Raw genomic sequence first — 26,837 nt, 5'->3', positions numbered from 1 at the left:
TTATTTAGGCATTGGTTATCTCACTATGATATAAAAAACCCCTGAGGGGAGCAGCAAATTTCTAGATGCAGATATAATTATATAGGTAGTGCCTGGTGATCCTAGAAGCCATCCAATAGATTTGTTTTCAGGAAGGGGGTCTGAGGAACTAAGGCAATAGTGGTGACAAAAGATGAAATTCTCAATTTTATTGACAAATTGAAAGTTAATAAACCATCAGGCCCAGATAGTATCCATCCCAGAGTTCTTAAAAAACTGAAATGTGAAATTGCTGATCTTCTAACAAAAATATGTAACGTGTACCAGAGGACTGGAGAACGGCCAATGTAACACCAGTTTTTAAAAAGGGATCTGGGGTGATCCAGGAAAGTACAGGCCAGTTAGCTTAATGTCTGTTCTGGGTAAATTGTTTGAAAGCATTATTAAAGATAAAATTAGTAAACATATAGAAGGATAAGCCTTGCCAAAAAAGAATCAACATGGACTTCCAAAAGGCTTTTGACAAAGTCCCTCACCAAAGACTCCTGAGCAAACTTAGAAGATGTGAATGGATCATTAACTGGTTAAATAACAGAAAGCAGAGAGTAGGAATAAATGGTAAATTCTCCTGATGGAGGGATGTAAACTGTGGGGTCCCCACTGTATTGGGACCAATGCTTTTCAATTTATTCATAAATAATCTGGAATGAGGAGTGAGCAGTGAGGTGGCCAAGTCTGTAGATGACACCAAATTATTTAGGGTGGTTGAAACAAAAAGAGATTGTGAAGAGCTCCAAAAGGACATCTCCAAACTGGGAGAATGGGCATTAAAATGCTGGTCAATGTAAGGCAAGTGTAAAGTGAAGCACACTGGGGCAAAAATACTCAATTTCATGTATGCACTGATGGGATCTGAGCTAGCTGTGACTGTCCAAGAAAGAGATCTTGGGGTTGTGGTGGACATCTTGTTGAAAATGTCGACCCAGTGTGCAGCTGTGGTGAAAAACAAACAAACAAACAAACACAATTTCTATGTTAGGCATAATTAGGAAAGGAATTGAAAATAAAACTGCCAAGATCATACTGCCTTATACAAATCTATGGTGTGACCACACTTGTAATACTGTGTACAGTTCTGGTAAGTGCATGTACAAAAGACTATTGTAGAGTTGGAAAAAGTGCAGAAAAGGGGGTCATGGTGGTGGAGCATCTCTCCTATGAGGAAAGCTTACAACATCTGAGACTATTTAGCTTAGAAAAATGGTGAGTGAAGAGAGACATGATAGAGGTGTACAAAATTATGCATGGTGTGGAGAAAGTGGATAGGGATACATTTTTCAAGTACTTCACACATCGCATAGTTAAACTATGGAATTCACTTCCACAAGATATAGTGATGGCCACTCATTTGGATACCTTTAAAAGCAGGTTGGACAAATTCATGGAGGAGAAGACTATCAAGGGCTACTGGTCCTGATGGCTATATGCTCCCTCCAGTATCAGAGGCAGTATGCCTATGCACAGCAGTTGCTGGGGAATATGGGTGGGGGGGTGCTGTTGCACTCATGTCCTGCTTGTGGACAGTTGATTGGCTACTATGTGTACAGAATGCTGGACTGGATGGACCTTGGTCTGATCCAGCATGGCTCTTCTTATGTTCTTAGGTTCTATATTTCTGAAAGTGGCGTTGGAGTACCTGAAGGCTTCATCCAGCATCACACAAGCAGCAGACTTCTGCTCATGCACCGAACATTTCCATCCTCTCCTCCACCCAACAGCCTCCTGTGTGCTCCCAAATTCTGCTCCAGACAGTCCCCCAACCCTCCAAAGCAGATGGGTGGTGGTGGCTAGAAAGGGAACTCGCTCTGCTGGCAGATGCCATTCCATCAGCAGATGGACACAGCTGGTTTTCTTCCTGAGGTTCTTAATCTTCTCCCCACAACCCCAGTGCTTGTTTTATAATATTTCCCTGATAAGGCAGTGCCTCCTCTCAGTTGGATTCCTGTCTCCATAAACTACACAGCTTAATATAAATGCTGTGAAGAATATAGCTGACACATGGTGATCTGAGCTACCTTCAATGTGGCACAGCACTCAGTGCTGCTGGCCCAGACTCAAGAAGAGCAGATTTCACCTTTTCCCTTAAGACAGCCGCTATTTCTGCATAATAAATAGCACTGCTGAAGTCTCACTGACCTCATTTGTACAATAAGCAAGATTCCACTCCTGCTGCCCCCCCCCCATTTGATTCTGCAACCCAGCGTCAGTCTGGGTGAATCAGTGTTTGAATTGGACTTGGCTGAAGATGGAAATGTCCTTGTTCACTTCAGTGTGAAGGCATTATAGGGGTATTGTCCCGATACTGCACAGTTTGATATAAACTTTGATACTGGAAGTTTCGCTTGCTGTCATATACACGTTTAACTGGGAGTAGGTCCCATTGAACATAATGGGTCTTACCTTTGAGTAGACATGTATAGGATTGCACTGTTAGGGTGCAGTTTTTATGCCATGGACACTCTAGCTTCATGAGCTGAAAGAAAGGACAGTGATTTTTGTTAAACCTACACTTGTATGTTTCCAGCTGTTTCCCTAATTAATGAACACATATAATCCAGCAGTAGTTTTAAAAACAGAGGCAAAACATATAAATGAAAAGTGAATGTGTTTTGTTTGGTTTTGTCCCATTGACTGGTGTGCCTTCGGTTGCTAACAGAAATTAGCTAGTACTCTTTGAACAGGACCAAATTTGGCAAGTGGTTGTAAGAATCAGTCCTTAGAAAGGACATAGTTCTGCCATTCATCCTTCCTATGTCTGAACCATCCAGGCAGGTACTCTTCCTTATTTCACTGTTGATGTCATGCATGTAATTGTGCTGCCTTTCTTCTACGCCCCTGTTCTATCTTGTTTTTCACATTGTAATTTCTTCAGGAAAAGTATAACAGTCTCCCTAATGTGACTGAGCCATAAGTGGTGCTTATAATAGAAATATGTAACTTTTATAACAGAAATATGTAGTATTCCCCAACCAGCATTTTCTTACATTATGTAAGCTGCCTTGGAGATCCTTTTGAATTGAAATGCAAAATAGAAATAAAATAAAGTTTCTCTAACAGTCATGTCATGTTAGATACAAACAGCCCATAATTTCACAAAGATAAAAAACCCCTCTACCCAAAGTCTATTAGGTAATGTGTTTTGAATGTCTGTTCTTTCCAGAAGACCAGTTGCATTGGTTTGGCAGCCTATAGGTTAACCTTCTTAATGCTCTGTGTGATGCAGCTCAGTGAGATGCAGTGGGCAATGAAGCAGCAGAATTCAATTTGCAGTAGTGACCTAAGAAGAGCTATTTTTAGTAATAAAATAGGTCGGGGGATGCGCGGTAGTAGAGACTGATAAATGAACAGTCTTCCCCCTCTTCTCAAGGGGCTTGTTTCCTCCTATAACAGGGCAGCTCTGAGGTGGAGAAATCAGATTAAGTTTCATCATGTGATCAGTGTTTTAATTTTTCATTGTGAAACGTCATTGGGAAAGCACTGTGGTTTCATTCTCAAGCTTAGAGAAAAACAGAAACTAGGTAAATACACATTCTAGGATTCAGAACATTTAGAGCAAAACAGAAACTAAGTAAATACATGTTCTAGGATTTAATGGCAACGTGACAGCATTTTTAAAGCGCCTTTAAAGCTGCAGTTCAAATTTTGTGCAATGCAAATGGCAGCAAATCCCAGTACTCGTTGCAATGGCTGGTTGGCAGTGGTTTGCTGCATTCCTCTTAGTATTGTGAAGGCTGGATTTATTGCATGTGAGAAATCAAAGATGGGATTGTCAGCTTGCTTGTATGGCATTTTCAGTTTCCTATTGGTTGTGGTTTCATTACTGCATATAACAGCTTGTTTTTTAAAAAATATAGTGCACTTCTCACACATCTTACACATTGGTTATGGTTACAGCCTCATTTTGGCCAGTGTGAGAGGCAGATGGTATAAAAGACAAGCCATCATTCTGTAAAGATAGATGAGCATTAAGAGGCTGTTTAAATAATCATTGTTTAGTTGAAAATCCATATAGAAAACCTGTATTATTACTGTTTTGTCCCATAATGCCTATTTCTCTTCTTCCTAGAGAGCCATTTGTAAATGTGGTTTTAAAGCAGTAAGTTAAGGTGGATAGTCAAAATAACACCAGGATTTTGGAACACTGACTGTTTTGGAACATTGGGGAATGGCATAACAGTGAGGACTATGAGGTTTAGGTTTTGTTTTTGCAACGGAATGAGCTGGTTCACACGTAATGCTGGGCAATTCCTGGGTTATTCCTGGCAATTCCACAGGAATTGTGGGAGGAGTGGGATGCATGAGCCACAGCTGTGCCATTTCTGATTCAGTTAACAACCCAGGAACAGTTTGTTTTGTGAGGTCTGAACCCTTAAATGAGCCATGTAACAGTTTTTAAATCATATGGGGTCACAATGGGTTCATAAAACTTCACTTTATTAAAATGCATATTTTTATATCTTATTGTTTTAATTCTAGATTCTTTCATGTTAGTTTTACGTTTTATTATTCATGTATTTATTATTTAAGAACATAAGAACATGAGAAGAGCCATGATAGATCAGACCAAGGGTCCATCTAGTCCAGCATTCTGTTCACACAGTGGCCAACCAGCTGTCGACCAGGAACCCACAAGCAGGGCATGAGTGCAACAGCACCCTCCCGCCCACGTTCCCCAACAATTGGTGTGCATAGGTTCACTGCCTCTGGTACTGGAGGTAGCACATAGACATCAAGTCTAGTAGTCATTGATAGCCTTTTCCTCCAGGAATTTGTCCAACCCCCTTTTCAAGCCATCCAAGTTGGTGGCCATCACTACATCCTGTAGTAGCAAATTCCACAGTTTAACTATGCACTGTGTGAAGAAGTACTTCCTTTTATCTGTCCTGAATCTCCACCAACCAGCTTCATAGGATGACCCCAGGTTCTAGAATTTTGAGAGAGGGAGAGGGTCTCTCTATCCACATTCTCCAAACCATGCATAATTTTGTACACCTCTATCATGTCTCCCCTTACCCTCCTTTTTTCAAGATAAACAACCCCAGCTGTCATAACCTTCCCTCACAGGTGATGCTCCATCCCCTTGGTCATTTTAGTTGCTCTTTTCTGCAATTTTCCAGCTCTACAATATCTTTTTTTAGGTGTGGTGACCAGAACTGTACACTGTATTCCGAGTGTGGTTGCACCATAGGTTTGTATAGGGGCAGTATAATATTGGCAGTTTTATTCTCAATTCCTTTTCTAATTATGCCTAACATGGAGTTTGCCTTTTTTACATTGGCTGCACACTGGGTTGACATCTTAACTGAGCTGTCCACCACAATCCGAAGATCTCTTTCTTGCTTAGTCACTGCTAGCTCAGATCCCATCAGGCTATACTTGAAGTTGGGATTTTTTGCCCGAACGTTTATCACTTTACACTTGGTTACAGTGAATGGCATTTGCCATTTAGATGCCCATTCTCCTGGTTTGGAGAGATCCTTTTAGAGCTCTTCGCAATCCCTTTTTGTTTTATCCAGCCTATATAATTTGGTGTCATCCACAAACATGGCCACTTCAGTGCTTACTCCTCATTCCAGATCATTTATGAACAGGTTGAAGAGCATTGGTCCTAACACAGATCCCTGTGGGACCCCACTATTTACTTCCCTCCATTGGGAGAATTTACCATTTATTCCTACTCTCTGCTTTCTGTTCTTTAACCCATTACTGATCCATAAGAGGGCCTGTTCTCTTATTCCATGACTGCTAAGTTTGTTCAGGAGTCTTCGGTAAGGGACTTTGTCAAAAGCCTTTTGGAAGTCCAAATAAACAATGTCTACCAGATCACTCTTGCCTACATGTTTATTGACACTCTCAAAGAACTTAAAAGGTTAGTGAGACAGGACTTACCTTTGTGGAAGCTGTGTTGATTTTTTCAGCAGGGCTTGTCCTTCTATATGCTTACTAATTTTATCTTTAATAATGCCTCCAAGCAGTTTACCCAGAACAGATGTTAAGCTAACCAGCCCGTAATTTCCTGGATCCCCCCGGATCCCTTTTTGAAAATTGGTGTTACATTGGCCATCTTCCAGTCCTCTGGTATAGAGGCTGATCTTAGGGTCATGTTGCCTATTTTGGTTAGGAGATCAGCAATTTCGTATCTGAGTTCTTTGAGAACTCTAGGATGGATACCATCTGGGCCCAGTGATTTATTTGCTTTCAATTTCTCAGTAAGATTGAGAACTTCATCTTTTGTCACCACTATTTGCCTTAGTACCTCAGACTCCCTTCCTGAAAACATCAGTTCAGGCACAGGTATCTGTTCTATATCTTCTGCAGTGAAGACAGATGAAAATAATTCATTCATCTTCTCTGCAATCTCCTTGTCTTCCTTCAGTAGTCCTTTAACTCCATTGTCATCCAGTGGTCCAACTGCCTCCCTAGCTGGTTTTCTGCTTCTGATACATTTAGGGCGCAATCCTATGGGGATAGGTGGCTGCCTCCGAACTCGGAGGTGACTGCCTATCCAATGCAGGGCAGGAGAAGCACGGAGGGGATCGTTCCCTCTGCGCTTCTCCTGCCCTGCATTTCCGGCTAGACAGCTGATTTCGGCTGTCTAGCAGCGGGAATGCGGAGCAGGGGAAGAGGCTGCCGGATGACACATAGGATATGTTGTACCAGCATTTCTGCTTTCCCCGCCCCAGAACACCCCCCGGAATGCCCCGTTTTGGCTGCTCTGCGCTCCTTTTCTGATTGCAGAGCATGGGGCTGTTCCGTGCAGCCTGCAGTGTGGAAAGGGGGAAGGTCGGTTCTCCAGGAACTGATCTCAGAGCGCGGGCTCCAAGGTCAGTTCCCGGAAAACCACATATCCTATGGCCGTCTAGCCGCTGAACTCCTGATCAGCACTGGCTTTTCCATAGCTGGGAATGTAGGTCAGCTGGCACCCCAGGGATTGATGATTCCTATTTAGGAAGGAGGACTATTAACAATAGTGAATGGGAGACCTATTGAGGGGAGATCCTCTATTCAATGGACCATTGGAAGGGACAGTAGACAAAGGGTAGGTGATTTGGGAAGGCTGTGGCTGGCAAGGTCTGCATCCTTTTTCTCTGTGTTTTTTAAAACTTAAATTGTATGCTGAACCCTTAAAGTTGCTTTATTTAGTGAACTGCTCTTTAAAGCCTAAAGCCTGAGCCTAAACCAAGCCCAATCTGAAGCTAGCCTGCACCTTTTCCTGCTTTAAGCAGACTCTTCCACTGCTTTACTTTTGAAAGACTTAAATGATATGCTGAACCCTTAAACTTGTTTTATTTAGTGCTCTTTAAGGCCTCAAGCCTGAGCCTAAACTGAGCCTAATCTGAAGCCAGTGTGCACTTTTTCCTGCTTTAAGCAGACTGCTATTCCCCTTTCTAAGCTTGGGGTGAGTTTAAAATACGCAGCCAAGGTTCTTTTCAACCACTCAGTGGTCTGTGTTAATGCAAGGCCTGTAAGTTCTTGCTGGATTCTCCCCTGGTATTTAGCTCACTCTTGTAAGTTTGTAAGGGGTATTTATCAATTTTAAATTATTACCTGAGGTACTTTAATAGTTGTTCAGTCATTCAATCATGTCCGACTCTTCGTGACCCCATGGACCATAGCACGCCAGGCCTTCCTGTCCTGCGCTGTCTCCCGGAGCGTGCTCAAGTCCATATTCATTGCATCGGTGATGCTATCTAGCCATCTCATCCTCTGCCATCCCCTTCTCCTTTTGCCTTCAGTCTTTCCCAGCATCAGGGTCTTTTCCAGAGAGTTTTCTCTTCTTATTAGGTGGCCAAAATATTTCAGCTTCAGCTTCAGTATCTGTCCTTCCAATGAGCAAAATATGCCAGCTACTTTATAAAATATGCCAGCTACATATAAAATATGCCAGCTACTTTAGCCTAAGGAGATCAAACAAGTGATTTGACTAGTAACAGTTACACCTTTGACTCATCACCTTTATGGGATCTGATACCCAGTATGCTGTGGTAGGCTAACTGATCAGAATGAGAGCAAGCGTGATATGCAAAAATGTACTTCTACCACTTTGACACTGTTTTCTGATTAATCCCCCATCCCATTCATTATATGTGTTTGGCAGTAGTAATATATTTAAGCATTGAAGGGGATTGCTCTAACTCACAGATGGGGAACTTCCAGCCTGCAGGCCTAATCTGGCCCATAGAGATTTCCAGTCAGCCCGCAGAGCCCCCTAAGAGTCCTTCAGGGGGTGGGGCTTGGCTTCCAAGCCCAACCTCCTGGAGGAAATCCCACTGTTGGGATTTCTCCTAGCATGCCACTCCCCCTCCCAATTGGGAGAGGCAGCGCCACCCGTCTCCAATCACAGTGGCCATGCCCACTGATGTCATACAACCTGTGAGGGGGGACAATTTGCCCTCCCACCAGAAACCAGTTTCTCACCCCTGCTCTAAGTCCTTTGAGAACCAATGGAAAAGCATCCATAATCTCTGGGTTTTCAGTCAGGTTTTTTAATCCCTTTTATTGTGTTCTGAAGGTTATACCAGAGAAAGTTGTTCTCAAAGGAGCCTTTTAACAACCCTGTTTAGTCAGGGAGGAACATGAATTATGATTTCTTTTAGCATTAAGAGAGAGCTTCCCCCTTCCCCCGAACAGCCCTTATCCTGGTTTGATCAAAGCAAACTGCCAGTTCAAATTACTGTAAATATAGTCATCTGAGATCCTTTCCACCCTACCAGCCTGTCCCTTCGAAGTCATCATGTTGTGCCATGAGTTTATGGCAAATCATGATCAGCCCAGTGCACCCGTACAGGCAGCAGACCCCTCTCCCACTAACAGAGCACATTTGTTGACGTAAAGCCGTTTGTTATTCATGCAGCAAAGAGCTCCAGCAGGAGCGCTTCCTCTGCCCCTGCCTCCAAATTCTGAAGTGGAGAGCAGGACTAAAACCACTGGCTTAGATGAGCATCTCTGCTGTCCTTTTTGCGTTCAACTGAACACTTGTAAAAAATATAAAAAATAGTAATAAACTATTCTTTTTAAGAAATAAAAAAAAAATATCCCGATCTTGCATCAGCACATTAATACCTTGGCAGCTTTGTGTGGAAAGAGGTGGTTCTTCAGGTATTCTGGTCCTAAGTTGTTTAGGGCTTTGAAAGTTAAAACTGGTACTTTGAATTGGTTGGAAATTAACTGGGAGCAACTGAAACTGTTTCAGGTCTTGTGAGATGTGTTGCATATGCCAGTACTGGACAAAAAGACAGCTGCACCAATGTTTATGGTTCCCAACACATTTTTAGAACGTCTCTTTATCAAGGGCAGTTCTTACATTCACAACTTCCAAATGATGCTAACCCCTTCCTTCTAACTCAGTCATGGAAGGTGTAAGGACCTTACTGATGACATCACATCCCAAATCACTGGGGATGACTCCCACTCAGCAGTTTTATGTAAATGTTGAAGAGTTGGAGGGCAGAATAGAGGTTTTCAGAGTCTCATTGCGGAGCTGTCATGGGAGAGCAGTACCACCATCTAGATCCAGCCATCCAGGTATGAATGGAACCAGTGTTGCATAGTGTCCCCAATGCCCATTTCAGATGGTCCATAAGGATACCATAACCAATGGGGGAAAGAGAAACACACACCCACACAGAGAGAGAGAGAGAGAGAGAGAGAAGCATGGCAAGAGGAAAAAAAGGAGGGCAAAGGGTGCATAGAAGACACTTGTCTCCCTCCCCTGCCAAGGCTACTCCACCATATCGTCTGCCTGCCCCACTGAAAATATCTCATTTGCTACTGCCTGGCACTGCTGCATTTCTAACTTGGGGGAAGCAACCTAGATGGGAATTTCCAAGCTCCCCTCCAAGCTCCAACTCAGCTTACCTTCTCCTCAGGTGGGAACATAGATGTGAAGGCCCAGAAAAATTCAGAAAAAAACAGTTTTTTCCATTTTCTTTCCGAAGGACCATTTTTGTTTTTGTTTTTCTGAAGAATTGAACAGCTTTAGGTTATGAAATATTTTCTTTTAAGATGTAAGACAAGGTGTTTATATATTGATCTCAAGCCTTTACTCCCCCCCCCCCGATTTCTCAAAACTATGTAATAAGAAGACTTTTATAGAAAGACTAGAGGTATAAAATGTCTGGAAATAATGAAGCAATGGGGGAAAACGTTTTTTAATTCTCTTTGTAAGACTCCTAGCATAGTTATTTTTTCCATTTCTTATTAAAATTATTGATCCAATATATCTTTTACTGATAGACATTTTGGGATGCTCCAAGTCATGCTCAGTTTCCCAACATGTGAATAGTCACCCTATCATAATATGGAAGAAAATGTACATTCTTGACAGTTTGGGTTTTGATCTACAGAGTCCTGTGTTTCTGGACTTGTCCTCCTCTGCTTCCAGTTCTTCCCACTTCATCTGGCTTCTAGGATGATTGAGATGTTTCAGGGACTGGTTGCTGAAGTTCCCTCTGGTCAGACATAAACTGGAATATAAACTATATTATGTATAACTTGGTTTGCTCATAAAATTAATCATGTTTGGTATATTAAACTTTATTCATACAATAATTACCAATTTACTGAGTTCACTTCTTAAAGTTTTCAAATATAATGATAATTTTAAGAGCAAACCATGTTATGCATAATATACTTTTAGGAACATAAAGGCTGCTTTACATTCCTAAAGCAGCCTTCCTCAACCTGATGCCCTACAGGTGTTTTGGACTACAATGGCCAGCATTCCTGACCAGTGGCCATCCTGCCTGAGGCTGATAGATCAGGTCCAAAATATCTGGAGGGCACCAGGTTGGGGAAGGCTATCCTAAAGCAACAAAGTGGTTTCAGATCTGTAAAGAGTGGTTAAAAAAGTAAGTATTGTTTATTTTTCTGTTTCCCCCCAAATTTCCTTTTTTCCAAATAAAAAAACAAGAAAAAAACTCGCTTTTTTCCCATGGCTTCAACATTTCTGGAAATTTTGCATCTCTAGGTGGGAATAAACTGTGACGGTAGGCAGTTCTGTCTAGGGCTGGCCTAGAGTCTGCCATGGGTGGGGTGAGGAGTCAATGATGGGAGTCTAAGCTTGGACCCCCATCACACTCTAAGGGTGCAATCCTATGCATGTTTAGAGAGAGAAAAGGCCTACAACTCCCAGCATTCCTCCGCCAGCCTTGCTGTAGGCCTTTTCTCTGTCTAAACATGCCCTAAACCTCTGTTACAAAGAGGCAGGTTCACTGTGGAGTGATAATGAATAGGGAGGGTGCGCAGATTCTGATCTTAGGCTTCCATCACTAACTTCCACAGCAATCTCACAGTAAGCTAGTCTTGAATGCAGACACTACTGGGGATGAGGAAGTGATGAGTAGCTGAGAAAGGAGTGAAGTGGCCATTTTGAACAATGTGGAGCCAGGCAAGTGGCTTGGGCACCTGCGTAGTATTCTTACGCTCCCCCTTCACCATGGAGACACATTGACCGTGAGTGTGTACGTGCGTGCGTGCGTGCATATGCACACAACATCAACATTTTTTTTTTTTTATTTCCCCTTCAATGAGAAAACATTTTCATTCTTAAGGGGATGATTTATCTATGCCAGAAGCTAAAAAACAGGATGGATCTGAGCAAATAGGGACAGTTGAAGGGTATGAGCATTCCTGTTGTTGTTGTTTATTCGTTCAGTCGCTTCCGACTCTTTGTGACTTCATGGACCAGCCCACACCAGAGCTTCCTGTCAGCCCTTGCCATCCCCAGCTCCCCCAAGCTCGAGTCCCGCATTTAAAACCGGGCTTTTTGCTTCCATTTTAAATGCAGGATCATGACAGACTCCCTTTACAGGTGCTTCCTCCCCTCATTTCCCCCCTCCTTTTCTTGCTTATCTGAGTTTTCGATAAGTTTCATTATACAGCTGCTCGATGGTGCTGTGGTCTAGCTCCTCTTATTGTGGCTTTTCCTCTTTTCATGAGGGAATCCAAAGCGCTGTAATTGGATAGCTCATTATCTCTGATCTTTTTAAAAAATGGGATAAAACTCATTTAGTGCAGGAGATGCCCTGGAGATTGACGACATCATGTAAAGGATGCACAAACTTCAATAAGTAACCAATCTCAATAGCAAGATAAAAGCTCTATGTGGAGAAACCCTATGTCTCTGCTCTTTTTTCTATGCGTAAGTCCCCACATGTTGCCTTATGTAATAAAGTGGAACCATGCTATATTTGTTCAATGTGATTTTATTATTAAATTTTTATTATATTATTAAATTTATTAATCGCCCATCTGGCTGGTCACCCAGCCACTCTGGCCGATGTACAACATACCATAAAACAATTTAAAACAATAAAATTCTACCATAATTTTTTTTAAAATACCCTAACCCACCCCAAATGCCTGCCTGAACAACCACGTTTTTAATGCACGACGGAAGCTCATTAAAGAGGGGGCATGACGGAGTTCCCTAGGGAGGGAGTTCCACAGAGTGGGGGCCACCACAGAAAAGGCCCTCTCCCTCGTCCCCATCAGTCTACCTGTCCTGGCTGATGGGACAGAGAGAAGGCCATCCGAGGCTGATCTTGTTAAGCGGCCTGTCTGGTGTTGCTGGAGGCGCTCCTTAAGATAGGCTGGGCCGGAACCATATAGGGTTTTAAAGGTCAAAACCAGCACCTTGAATTTGGCCTGGAAAACAACTGGTAACCAGTGCAACTCCTTCACCACTGGAGTGATGTGATCTCGCCGGCGGCTGCCTTTAATCAGGCGAGCCTCCGTGTTCTGTACCAGCTGCAGCTTCCGAACCGTCTTCAAGGGTAACCCCACGTAGAGCGCATTACAGTAGTCTAAACAAGGGGAGACCAGGGCATGTACTACCGACGGGAGCAGATGGTCGGGAAGGAAGGGGCGCAGCCGCCATATCAGATGGAGTTGATACAGCGCTGTCCGGCTCACAGCTGACACCTGAGCCTCCATGGACAGCTGGGAGTCCAAAATGACCCCCAGGCTGCGGACCTGGTCTTTCAAGGGTAGCCGTACCCCATTCAACACCAGGTCAACAACCCTCAGCCTCCTCTTGTCTCCCACCAAAAGTACCTCGGTCTTGTCATGGTTCAGCTTCAGCTTATTCCTCCCCATCCAGCCACTCACCGTCTCCAGACATTTGGACAGGGATTCTACGGCCAACCTTGGTGAAGATTTGAATGAGAGGTAGAGCTGCGTGTCATCCGCATATTGATGACACTGCACCCCAAACCTCCTGATGATAGCCCCCAGCGGCTTCACATAGATGTTAAATAGCATCGGGGAGAGGATGGAACCCTGTGGCACCCCACAAGTAAGCGGCCACGGGTCCGAAACCTCCTCTCCAAGTGCTACCCTCTGGTACCTGCCGGAGAGGAAGGACCGGAACCACCGCAATACAGTGTCTCCAATGCCCAACCCCTCCAGGCGGTCCAGGAGGATACCGTGGTCAACGGTATCAAAAGCTGCTGAGAGGTTGAGGAGAACAAGGAAGGAGCATTCACCCCTATCCAGAGCCCTCCTCATATCATCCACCAAGGTGACCAAGGCCATCTCTGTCCCATGCCCAGGCCTGAAGCCCGATTGAAATGGGTCTAGATAATCAGTTTCTTCCAAGTGTGCCTTCAACTGCACCGCCACCACCCGCTCAATCACCTTGCCCAAAAATGGCAGATTTGAGACTGGGTGAAAGTTGTTCAGAACTTGAGGATCCAAGGAGGGCTTCTTTAAGAGTGGTCTTATCACTGCCTCCTTGAGGGCTGATGGCATCACTCCCTCCTCAAGGGAGGCGTTCACCACCGCCTTGATCCCCTCACCCAGTCTCTCTCTGCAGCTCATAATGAGCCAAGATGGGCAAGGATCAAGTAAGCAGGTGGTCGGCCTTACAGATGAAAGCACCTTGTCCACTTCATCAGGAGGAAGAAGCTGGAACCGATCCCACAAAACCGGTTTGCCACAGGCCGCCTCTTGCTCACTAACTGTATCCACAGCGTGCAGAGTAACACACCTAATCTGATCAATTTTATCTGCAAAGTGCCTTGCCAAAGCCTCACAGGTGGCCTTAGAATGCTCCAGTGGTTCCGGAGCCACAGGACCGACCAGGCTCCGGACCACTTGGAACAGCCTCCTGGGACAGCACTCTGAAGATGCAATGGAGGCAGCATAATATTCCTTTTTTGCTGCCTTCACCGCCACGTGATAGGCTGAAGATACAGCTCTAGCCCGTGTCTGATCGTCTTTGGAGCGAGACTTCCGCCACCGGCACTCTAGCTGTCTCACCTCCTGTTTCAGAGCTCATAACCGCGGATTGAACCATGGTGCAGTCCGAGCCCTGTTCAGGGGGAGAGGGCGTTTCGGAGCCACCCGATCTAATGCCCCAGTGATTGCGGCATTCCAGCCACCCACCAGGGTCTCGACCGAGTGGCCGTTGGCATGCCCCAGAGAATCCCCAAGTGCGTTCAGGAATCCATTTGGATCCATAAGACGCCTGGGGCGGACCATTTTAATGGGTCCTCCACCCCTGCGGAGAGGTTGTGGAACCGAGAAGTCCAACGTCACCAGATAGTGATCTGACCATGACAAGGGGGTGGTGGATATACCCCCGACTTCCAGATCACTTCCCGCTTCTCCAGAAACAAACACAAGGTCTAGTGCATGACCGGCTACATGGGTGGGCCCAGTTAGAATATGGTGCAGCTCCCAGGAGGCCATGGTCTCCATGAAGTCCCAAGGTGCTCCTGTGAGGATGGCCTCCGAATGTACGTTGAAGTCCCCCAACAAGATTCATTGATTCATGATTCATTGCAACAAGGCTGAGAAGACTGAGAATGCCTCTTCCTTCCTTGGCAACTTTACTGCTTCAATCTTTTGGTAACAGTAGAGCAAAGGTTAGGCATTAAGGGATCCCTCCTCAGCCACTCCTCTATCCTTCCTGTATGAGCTGTGGTTTTCAAATAGTCTCAAGACCTACATTGCATTGGGGTCAGTCACCAAACAGAGAAATCTGGAGAGCATCAGACTCTTAGTTCAGGCAAAGCTGAGTTACAGCTCTAAGAAAGCTATTGTAGTCAAGACTTGCAGGAGTATACAGGGGTATACAGGGGTAGCAGTCTACAAGAACATTCACCAAGCTTCTTGCCTCTGTATACCTATACCTATGTTATCTTAGCCATACTGGAAGGCTGGCTCAGCCCAGCCTGACTGATGGTCAGAATTTCCCAAAAGATGCCTTATAATGTATAAAAGCACCTTATAAAAGTGCTTAATATGGTGGCCATGTGCCCTCTTTTACAGATGACAGTCCTCTATTTTGAAGGTGTCCTCTGTGTGAAGGGCTGTCCAGTCCAAGTCCAGTTTAAAGATAAAGAATCATAGAATATTAGGGTTGGAAGGGGCCTATAAGACCATTGAGTCCAACCCCCATCAGAACCATCAGAAGGTACAGCTGGGCCTTGGAGGTGCCCATCAACAGCACATGGACAGCAGACTAAGCAAGGCACACAGGTCACCTGGTCATAGTCTTCCACACTATGGTGAGATGTGCTGCATTTCTGTTTCAATTATAATAATTATTTCTAAGTTTGCATTTCTCTCTCTCTGTATATATATAAATTATGCATATGCTAATTTATATGTATAGATAATATATTGCAGTGGAAGAAAAATTACATCTCTTTTTTGGTGATGCATTTCCTACTTTGGGGTGATTTGTAAATGGCCATGCTACATGAGAAACAAAATAAATTTTTCTGAGCAAGTATATGGAAAAGGTCTCCTAAATGTTTATTTAGGGCTCTTCCAGGATTTCTCTTAGGGCTTACACAAGACCTAAATGATGGACTGGCTTCCCTACTGAATTAAGATATGGAAGCTTGTGGCATATGAAGCTCAACTGCTCAATGCTTTTCTGTCATCTCATTTGCCTCAGACAAAGTCCATGAAAAGTCTGGAGATAGAAATCTAAAATGCTTAATAAGATTTTCCCTTCAGACATGGGGAAAAGTGGATGCTTTCTCTGGCATCAAGGACCCTTGATTTATGAAGAACTAATTTATTTGTTTGGGATCTCTGAATGCCTGTTTGTATATTAAGAGTGTCTTAATGAGAACCTCATAAATATATTCTTGTGCATCTGTGGGTTTGTTTTTGCATTATCTGGATGCCTTGTAGCTTCTTTTATTTATTATAGGCATGCTGATATTTCCATTTTTGTACTCATTTGACTGCATTACCAAATGGCCATTTCTACCAATTTACGTCTCTATATTCAGGGTGCTGTTGTATGTCTTTAGAGGAGATGAGAGCATTTTTGTCACAAACAATGGCTTTCGATTATTCACTGGCTCAACGTGACAGGGCTTGTAAATTCACATTGCCCAGGGTTCAGCCTGTAGGCTCTGATGCATCTCAGACTAGAACAGTGCCAACAAATTAGTGCTTGTTTTGATGAATGTCAGTGCTAGGTGCATTGCCTTAAGGTGTTTGTCAGAAAATGAGGACACTTCCCAAGTACAAATGATGTGGGAATATAAGCAGTCAAGACAAACCCAGGCAGAGATATCTTGATTTCCCTAATGTTTATTTTCTATATTATAAATTATAATTATTATAATATTTATTTATATCCTGCCTTTCCCCCAATACTGGGACTCAAGGCAGCTTTACAACATTAAAAACTAGTACAGTTAAAACATATAGAAGTATACAAAAGTTAAAAATATAATTAAATCATCAATAAAATTGTTTAGAATGTCAGAATTTAAAAAGACAACAATATAAACAATAGTATCAATCCATCATATTCTCACAGGCCCAGACTATCTATCCACAAAGGCCTGCTGGAACAAAAAAGTTTTTGCCTGCCTGCGGAAACATACCAAGGAGGGTGCCATTCTTACTTCCCTGGGAAGGGAGTTCCATAGCCTTGGGGCAGCAACCAAGAAGGCCCTCTCCCGCGTTCCCACCAAGCGAGCCTGTGATGGTGGCGGGACCGTGAGAAGGGCCTCCCCTGAAGATCTCAGGGCATGAGCAGTCTCATAGGGGAGAATACGGTCTTTCAGATAGCCTGAACCTGAGCCATATAGGAAGGGATGGACGAACGTCCCTTACCTGGTCCCGCAGCTTACTTCGCAGTGGGGGGGAGGCGCTTCGGTTCTCCCCCCGAAATTCAGGCTGGGGGGGAGGCGCCCCGCCTCGCCCGGCCGAAATTCAGGCCGGGGAGAAGCGCCCCATCTCCCCGGCCGTGAAATAAAAAAGTAAATGTAAAAAAAACCCAACACACACACGTGATAGGCTACGTAACGATTTACGTAGCCTATCACGGCTAGATTTGCAAAGTCAGCCGTGATAGGCTATGTAAATCGTTACGTAGCCTATCACGTGTGTGTGTGTGTGTGTTTTTACATTTACTTTGTAATGGCGGCGGCAGCAGCCGGTTGGAAGACCGGCTGCCACCCCCGCCGAACCGCCGCTGGGACCCGCTGCTGAGAGGGACATTTGAGGGAGGTAAGTCCCATCCCGGGGGGTGGCGGGGGGGGGTGGCGGAGAATTTCACCACCAATTTTGGGGAATTGGCGGAGAATTTCTCCATGAATCTCAGGGAGGCCGAATGCCAACGCATTCGGCCTCCCTGAGATTCATGGAGAAATTCTCCGCCATCCTATAGGGTTTTATAGGTCATGACCAGCACTTTGAATTGTGCCCATAACAGACTGGGAGTCAGTGAAGCTGTTTTAACAGGGGAGTGGTATGCTCCCTGTAGCCAGCTCCAGTCAGCAGTCTTTGAACCAGCTGAAGTTTCCGAACACTCTTCAAAGGCAGCCCCACATAAAGTGCGTTACAGTAATCCAAACGGGATGTAACTAAGGCATGTGTCACTGTGGCCAAGTCAGAAATCTCAAGGAACGGGTGCAGCTGGCGCACTAGCTTTAACTGTGCAAATGCACTCCTGGCCACTGCTGAAAACTGGGCATCCAGGCTCAGGGCTGAATCCAGAAGTATACCGAAGCTGCAAACCTGTGTCTTCAGGGGGAGTGAAACCTCATCCAGCACAAGCTGAATCCCTGTTCCCTGATCTACCTTTCGACTGAACAGGAGCACCTCTGTCTTGTCTGGATTAAGCATCAGTTTGTTTGCCCTCATTCAATCAATTACTGCCGAGAGACACCGGTTTAGCACCGCAACAGCTTCCTTTGAATTAGATGGAAAGGAAAAGTAGAACTGGGTGTATATTTATCTCAACTTTCAAATCTGAGCTCAAGATTTGAATGTGAGTGTTAAATTCAGTTGGCTGAGCGAAGCAAGTACTTTGCTTCAACTTGTTTGTTTGGCATTTTGTTTGTTGTATCATGACTATTCTGTTGAACACTAAGACATCAGAATGACACTGGATATGCATGTTCAGGTCAGGAGCCAGTTCTATGTATCACATTCTTACACCACCTCAACTCTTGAACCCATTTTCAGGGGCGGGGTGGAGATGGAGGAAAATGCAAAATACATTATAGTGTGATACCTACCTTGAAGACTTAAAGTTCTACATTTGAATGTTGAATCTCCCAGCAAAAACTCCACCCCTGCTTTTGAAAGGACCAGGAAAATGTATGTTGGTGAGCACATTGAGAATATTTGGTTATATGTTTTAAGTTTGATGCCCATGCTCATTTTTCCAAGAGGGCTAAGAAATATGTAAAACACACTTGTCGTATCTTTGAACACTGAGAAATCACAGTGAAATTTGGCATGCACGATAATGACATTGTTTTTCATGGAAGTTGGAACACAAACTTGACCTCTGCACACAACTTCAAGGGGGAGAGGAAAAAGCAAGAATAGATTGTAATGCAATATCAGAAGTGAGGCTTCTCAAATGCTGTGCTTTACTTGTTATATTTAGGTGTGCTTGGGGTGAGGTTATATATATGAACATCTTTTTTCTGTTATTTATATTTATCCACCTGATTTTGAAAGAGAAAGCGGGGGCGAGGGGGGTGGGATGTGCTGAAGCATAAGGGAAATTAAAAAGGTGGGGGAAGAGAGATCCCAATATTCAGGTCTGCTTTGCTGGTATGATGGATTACAGAGTGCCATTACTATTAAGGTCTGTGAAAATGAGCCACGAAATGAATGAGAGAAAACCATTCATGGACATTTTTGATACAGAGGACAAGGGGTGCATCCAGAAAATTTACCTTGGCAGAGCCTAAGACATTCTGCTGGGGGAAACTGTCTGTCAGGAGCGCCCTAGCTGCCTCTTACACTCCCCTCCAATTGTCAACTCAAGACACAGACGAGGAGGATTCTTTATTCCTTTATTACTTAATGACTCTTACAGATACTAATCACTAGCGACTAACCAAGGAACTGCACTGGGGTAGATAGCACAGTAGCCTAAGCTCCAGGTAAGGCAGTTGGTCCCCGTTTGAAGGAGAGGCGCGGGAAGACTTTGAACTTATGGGCTATGGAGAGATCCTCCCTCTTACCCTTGGGTCCTCGGGACGTGACCGTTGTTTTAGCGCCAAACGAGCAGAGCGCCTCCTTTCGGCGCTCTCCATCTGTCGCTGCTCCCTGTGTCTGCGCTGAGCGTCCAGCAAGCCCCCCTCCAGCGCTCTCTCACTGCCAGGGTCACTATCTATCCCAGGAATGCTGGCAGGAGGAATCTCTGCCAGCTGCTGTGCTTGTGAGAGATGAGCAAGCTCCTCTCCCATGGATTGCTGTTCTTCCTCAGAATCAGAACTGCTCTGGGGCTCTATGGGCTCAGTTTCCACCCTGGCACTGTCTTTGGACAAAACATGCAGGCACCACTGGACAACTAATGTGGGTAGAATCTAAGGGATTCAACCTGAGCCTGACATCCCCCAAGGCCTTCTGCAGTGAATATACAGTGCCCAATCCATTCCCTTTGCTACCCAGCAGGGCTTTTTAAAAGGGTGCATTTTCTGTGTGTACATGCATGTGCACAACAGGGCTGGCCCAAGAGATTTTGCTGCCTGAGGCTAAGGGCAAGATGACGCCTCCCTCCATTCCATATATAAGAGCTGACTAGGGGACAATCTACATGGAAACAGAATGAGAGAGTGAGAAGCGCTTTCTGGGTATGTTCGGATTTTCATGAAATCACTTTGGTCCGTCAGGGGCACACGAAGCAAAAAAGGTGGAGTATACACTACCTAAAACCTTTTAAGGGACACACAGCACTTGAAACTCCCATACTTCGGGGCTGGGTGGGCAGAATAGACTTGAATGTCCTCACCCCTGTAGGTGCTGCTCAGCGAATGAGAGAGGCTTGTTCCCCGCTCCTGTCCACGCTTCCCTGCTCAGGGAAGTTTACTGGAAGCTTTGCATTAAGCCTCTGTAGCTTATCCCACACCTCTCCCCTCTCATCCACCATTGGAATATTGTGAAAGATTAAAAGATACTGTGCTATTGTGAATGGGACAAACAGGCTACATAGACTGAATGGGTGACACAGCTACTGCGCTATTGTGAATACTTGAAACCGTTCTACTGCCATATTATGAATGGGAAAGACAGACTACATACTGTAAATGGGTAAAGCCGCTACTGTGGTATTGTGAATGCTTGAAACTGCACTATTGTGAATGGAAAAAATGGGTTACATAATCTGAATGCGTAAAGCAACTACTGCAGTATTCCGAGTGATTGAAACTGCTCTATTGTGAATGGGAAAAAACAGGCTACATAATCTGAATGGGTATAGCAGCTACTGCACTTTTCTGAATGATTGAAACAGCACTGCTGTGCTATTATGAATGGATGAGAAAACGAGGCTGCATACTGTGAAAGGGTAAAGCAGCTACTGTGCTATTCTGAGTGACTGAAACAGCACTATTGCACTATTATGAACGGGAAAAACTGGCTGCATACTGTGAATGGGTAAAGTGGCTACAGCGCTAGGATACATATTGTGAATGGGAAAACAGCACTACTGCGATATAATGAAAGGATGAAATAGCATGAAGGAGTGCTAAGTGGGAAGGAAAGCATGTCCAAAAGCACCCTACTGCGAGTGAGGAAAAAGAAGGAAAGGGGGGAAGGGGCGACCCCACCCCCTTGTCCACATCACTGCCAGGTCACAGCCAGGTCACAGAGGCACGCCCAGGATTTAATGCGGGGGGACAGGGCACACTGCAGTGGAACTGCACGGGAGCCGCATTTAAGAAAAATGCACTAAAAGGCCTTTCCAAAAATGCGCTTTTTCCAGAGGGAAGCTGCGGGGTTGCTGCGAATTGGTGACAGTGTCATCTGTCATAAACATCCCTGATGTGCACGTGCTCTGCACTAAATCGGCCATGTAGATTTGCTCTAGCCTGGCTGTTGATTCTTACTTCAACGCTGTACTTACTTCAAACGCTGGTGATGGGAGAGCACCTTCTAGCACACCCAAGGGCAGCAGATAACTTAAGGATGCAGGGCAGGCAGGATAGCACACACAGATTTGCCTGCTCCCCGCCCCTCAGCATCCAGTGCCTGAGTCTGCTGCCTCACTCTGATGTTGGTAGGGCTGACCTGGTGCACATGCTTTGTTGCTTAAGAGTCACACTCCATGACCTTTAGAAACCAACACAGAGTGGCAGAAAATCCTCAGAAGTGGGAGTTTGACAGCACTAATGCAGAAGTGTGTTATATTCAAGCTTCATACAAGAGGCATGATGAACTCCAACAAAACTTTATTTGGAGTGAGGGTACCCAATTAATTCCCCTTGTTAATGGCTTTAAGTAAATGTAGACTTGTATAACGCATTCCCCTTGTTGTGCAGCCCCTGACCTCTGCTTTTCTTCTTTCCATACACACTTTGTTATAATGTGAGATTTGGATGAGCAATGCCTGGAAAACCCTTTTTTGTTCTCTAGATCGGTCTTCCAGTTATTAAAACTAATGACAAAGAAAGGTGGTTTCTGGTCTTCCTCCTTATGTTCTTAATATATACAGAGGAGGAAGACCAGAAAGACCATGCTGGATCAGACCAAGGGTTCATCTAGCCCTGCAGTCTGTTCACACAGTGGCTGACCAGCTGTTGACAGGAAACCCACAAGCAGGACATGAGTGCAACAACACCCTCCCGCCCATGTTCTCCAGCAACTGGTGTACATAGGCATACTGCCTCTAATACTGGAGGTAGCATAGAGCCATCACGATTAGAAGCCATTGATAGTCTCTTCCTCCTCCTCCTCCTCCTCCTCCTCCCTTTTTAAAGCCATCCAAATTGGTGGCCATCACTGCATCCCGTGGTAGCGAATTCCATAGTTTAACTATGTGCTGTGTAAAACACACTTCCTTTTATCTGTCCTGAATATCCCACCAATCAGGTTCATGGGATGACACCGGATTCTAGTATTATGAGAGAGGGAGAAAAATGTCTCCCTATCCACATTCTCCACACCATACACCTCTGTAATGCTTTGCCTTATTTGCCTTATTCTGCATGGGTAGTGGAAAACCTTGTCACTGGAAACTGAGCATTCCAACTGGGGGGGCCCATTGTTCCATTTACTATGAAGACATCACTCTCTGTTTTCAAACTTTGGATTTTGGATAGCTACGGGGATGTGGTTGTGCAGGATGTGTGCTACCTAGGTCCTTGGGGTACTTTGGAACATTTCCCCTACATCGCAGAGTGGCGGGAAGGTACATGTTGAGAATTTGTGGGGTTTTTCAGTGGGGGGAGGGGTTGCAGCATGTAGGAGGGGGTATTTAACCTTCCCTCCCCTGCTGCAACTCCCCCTGAAAATCACCCCCCTCCCTCAATATGGCAATTAAACCTAGAAAAAGTTTCTTAGAAAAAGTTTCAAATCCTTCCACTAGCATCAATGGACACATAGGTCTGTGGGATAGAAATCCGGGGCTCTGGGAAACAGATTTGGAGCCCAGACATAGCATCATCTCTGATGATAAACACTGATGGCATTGTACAAATTCATATTTATTTAAAGGATTTACAGGACATTGCCTTCTCAAGGCATCTCACAAAACATAACACCATAAAATCAAAATTCCAATATATAACACAATTTGAAACACTGTTTACACATGAAGAATGCCAAAATCCAACTAACAATAAGTACAGCTTCTGAACCTTTAAAACACTGTTTCAGCTCTGCTAAAAAACAAGAAAAAACAATAATCCAAAAACCAACCATCTAACACCAATAATGTAAAAGCCAGTGGCATCTTTAATGGAATACTCTGCGTTAAAAGGCATTTGAAACACTTGCGTCTTCACAACCTTTTCAAAGGCTGGAACTGACAGGGCCAAGCACACCTCCCTTGGGAGGGAGTTTGATACATCAGAGGCCATGACAAAAATGGCCCTGTCTCTAGTGCCTGTCAATCTAATTTATCTTAACAGGAGCAAGATAAAAAATTACTTCAAATGAATAAATAAACAGGGAGCCAACCAGCAGGGCCTTCATTTCTGATCTTAAGATATGGGCAGGTTCATATGGGTGGACTTGGTCCTTCAAATAACTTGGCCTTAAACTGTTTGGGGTGCAGCCCTATGCATGTTTAGACAGAGAAAAGTCCTACAATTCCCAGCATGCCCCAGCCAGCCATGCTGGCTGGGGCATGCTGGGGGTTGTAGGACTTTTCTCTGTAGAAACATGGACAGGATTGCTCCCTTTGAGCATTAAAGTTCAAAACCGGCACTTCGAATTGGGCTCAGAAATGGACTGATACTCAGTACAGCACTGGTACAGTATTGGTGTACCATGTTCCAACCATCTAGCCCCAATGTGCCCCCGAGCAGCTGTGTTTCTGTACCAGTTGACATTTCCAAGTTGTCTTCAAATGCAGCCCATAGCCTAGTTTGGATGTAAGCAGTACATGCATGACCAAGGCAAGGTCTGCCTTGTCTAAATAAGCTTGCAGCTGATGTACCAGTCTTTGCTGGTAAAAGGTAGTCCTAGCCACAGCTGCCACCTGTGCTTCTACAGATAGCGCTGAGTCCAGCAGAACCCCCAAGCTGTGCACTTCGTCCTTCAGGATGAGTGTACCCCATCCGGAAACGGTTGCAAGACTCTGTCCAGATGTGCTGGCTTCTATGGCTACCCATAGCTTTTCCATCTTGTCTGGATTAAGCTTCAGTTTGTTCTCCCTCATCCATTCTAAAACTGCCTCCAGACACTTGTTGAAGTCGACAACAGTGAAGTCCTTTTAGACTGAAGAGCGGGATATTCAGTGCTTTAAATGAAATAAATACATACATAAATAAATAATACCATAAAAATAAGTGAGATTTTGTTCATTTAATTTTCTCTGTTCTCCCGTGCCTCCTGCTCCCCAAGCCCTTGTGGGAGTTTTCATTTTATTTGTCATGAAGTTTGATTTGAGATAAAGTTAATGAAATAAAGGCAACAAAAAGAAGAACGTACATAATAATAAATCAAAATCACTAAAGAAACAAAGGAATTCACTAATTATAAATCCTAGTCTATAAGTGATATGCTTATGGAACATCTATAGTAAAATGGCCTAAGTAGGAGCTCAATACCTAATGAAAGTAAAAAATACAGATTATACAACATAAAAAGAGCATGTGCAAGTGTATGTCATTTTGTGTGTATTAATCAGAAAAAATATCGACAACTGTACTTGATTGGAATTTTATCAAATTCCCAACTTGGTTGGAATTTTATCAAATAAATGGAAACGATTTCATTTTATCCCCACAACAATTCTGTGCAGGAGAAATTTGAACCCTGGTCTCCCATTTAACTGTATATTGCTTCATCCATCACAGTTCTTAACCAATCAGAGGCTGCTAGGGAAGTCACTGATGACAACGTGTGTTTTTTCCCCGTGAATTGAAATCCTAGAGCCTTTGAATTTTACATGAAAATTGTACCCGATTCCATAAAGCAAGTTTCCAGTGGTTAAGTTGCTTGGGTGTTTATCCGATGTCATGAAAATTGTACCTGATTCCATAAAGCAAGTTTCCAATGGATAGGCTCCTTGGGTGTTATAAAGATGTATGCATGGCCCATTGAATGTAGGTTGTGGTCCTCTGTTTATCTTCCTGATGTTTATCTGCAAATGCCTGGCTTCAGATGTCTAGGTCCTAACTCTGTACTTGTTTTGGGTAGAGTATACCTAAATATTTTTCAGAATTGGGATCTAGTAGCAGCTGCAAGTGGTAAATTGATTCTGTGATTTTGTGCACAAGAAAGAATTTTAAAAGTGTATAATACACTCTAAAAAATATACTGCACCCTTTTCCTCCCTTGATTGGCTTGCAAAGCATGGGGAGCATCAGAACAGAGAGGCATTGGGTGGGTGGGGGCTATATAAGTAAGGGCTCTACATAGGCCTACACTGACCTGGTGTGTCACGACAAGACACCATAGGTTAATTAACCCTTAGGGCACCATTTCTAATATGCAAGCTCTGGCTGGGGGTTGCCATGGCTTGTTGTGTCATGAGATCCCAGGCGGTGGGGGTTGTGCAAGCGTTAAAAACCTTTGCATAGCCCATGGTGTGTTCTAGGGTCATACAAGGGTTGCTTAGGCCTCACACAGAGAGCTTTGGCTATGGGGTGGTGTAGAAATGTAATAAATAAATAAATCCAGGCTGCCCGGGATTGTATGATAAGCCATGGCAACTGCCAGCCGGGGCCTGGATATTTAAAATGGTGCCCAAAGGGTTAATTAACCCAGGATGGCTTGTTGTGTCATGCAAACTGCCCCTCTCTTCAAGTGTCATGATCGAAAATTTGGTTTGGAGAAACCTGAGTTTTTGGAGAATGCTGTTAATGCTTTATTAACATTATATGTTAATATATAATGGGCTCCAGGGCTCTGGATAGGGGCAAATGCTCCTTCCTTGTTCTCCTTGACCTCTCAGCGGCTTTTGATACCGTTGACCACGGTATCCTCCTGGACAGCCTGCGGGGGGTTGGGCATTGGAGACACCGTATTGCGGTGGTTCCGGTCCTTCCTCTCTGGCAAGTACCAGAGGGTAGCACTGGCAGATGAGGTTTTGGACCCATGGCCGCTCACTTGTGGGGTGCCACAGGGTTCCATCCTCTCCCCGATGCTATTTAACATCTATGTGAAGCCGCTGGGGGCTATCATCAGGAGGTTTGGGGTACGGTGTCATCAGTATGCGGATGACACGCAGCTCTACCTCTCCTTCAAATCTTCACCAAGGTTGGCTGTAGGATCCCTGTCCAAATGTCTGGAGACGGTGAGTGGCTGGATGGGGAGGAACAAGCTGAAGCTGAACCCTGACAAGACCGAGGTACTTTTGGTGGGAGACAAGAGGAGATTCGCGGATGTCGACCTGGTGTTGAATGGGGTACAGTTACCCTTGAAAGACCAGGTCCGCAGCTTGGGGGTCATCTTAGACTCCCAGCTATCCATGGAGGCTCAGGTGTCAGCTGTGAGCCGGACAGCGCTGTACCAACTCCATCTGATACGGTGGCTGCGCCCCTTCCTTCCCGACCATCTGCTCCCATCAGTAGTACATGCCCTGGTCTCCTCTCGTTTAGACTACTGTAATGCGCTCTATGTGAGGTTACCCTTGAAGACGGTTCAGAAGCTGCAGCTGGTACAGAATGCGGCGGCTCGCCTGATTAAAGGCAGCCGCCGGCAAGATCACATCACTCCAGTGCTGAAGGAGCTGCACTGGCTACCAGCTGTTTTCCGGGCCAAATTCAAGTTGTTGGTTTTGACCTTTAAAACCCTATATGGTTCCGGCCCAGCCTATCTCAAGGAGCACCTCCAGCAACACCAGACAGGTGGCTTAACAAGATCAGCCTCGGATGGCCTTCTCTCTTCCCATCAGCCAGGACAGCTAG

General features: G+C 44.6%; 1 protein-coding gene across 2 annotated transcripts in view; it reads left to right on the top strand.

Annotated features, from left to right (window-relative positions):
- Nucleotides 1-26,837, top strand: part of SERGEF (secretion regulating guanine nucleotide exchange factor) — a 170,770-nt gene that overhangs the window by 123,222 nt on the left and 20,711 nt on the right. The window lies entirely within an intron of this gene.

Source organism: Heloderma suspectum, chromosome 1 (genome assembly GCF_057233095.1).
Source record: "Heloderma suspectum isolate Gila_16-S chromosome 1, 16-S_ref, whole genome shotgun sequence".
Classification (NCBI taxonomy): Eukaryota; Metazoa; Chordata; class Lepidosauria; order Squamata; family Helodermatidae; genus Heloderma; species Heloderma suspectum.
The sequence above is the reverse complement of the archived record's forward strand: the minus strand, read 5'-3'. Positions and strand labels throughout refer to the sequence as shown.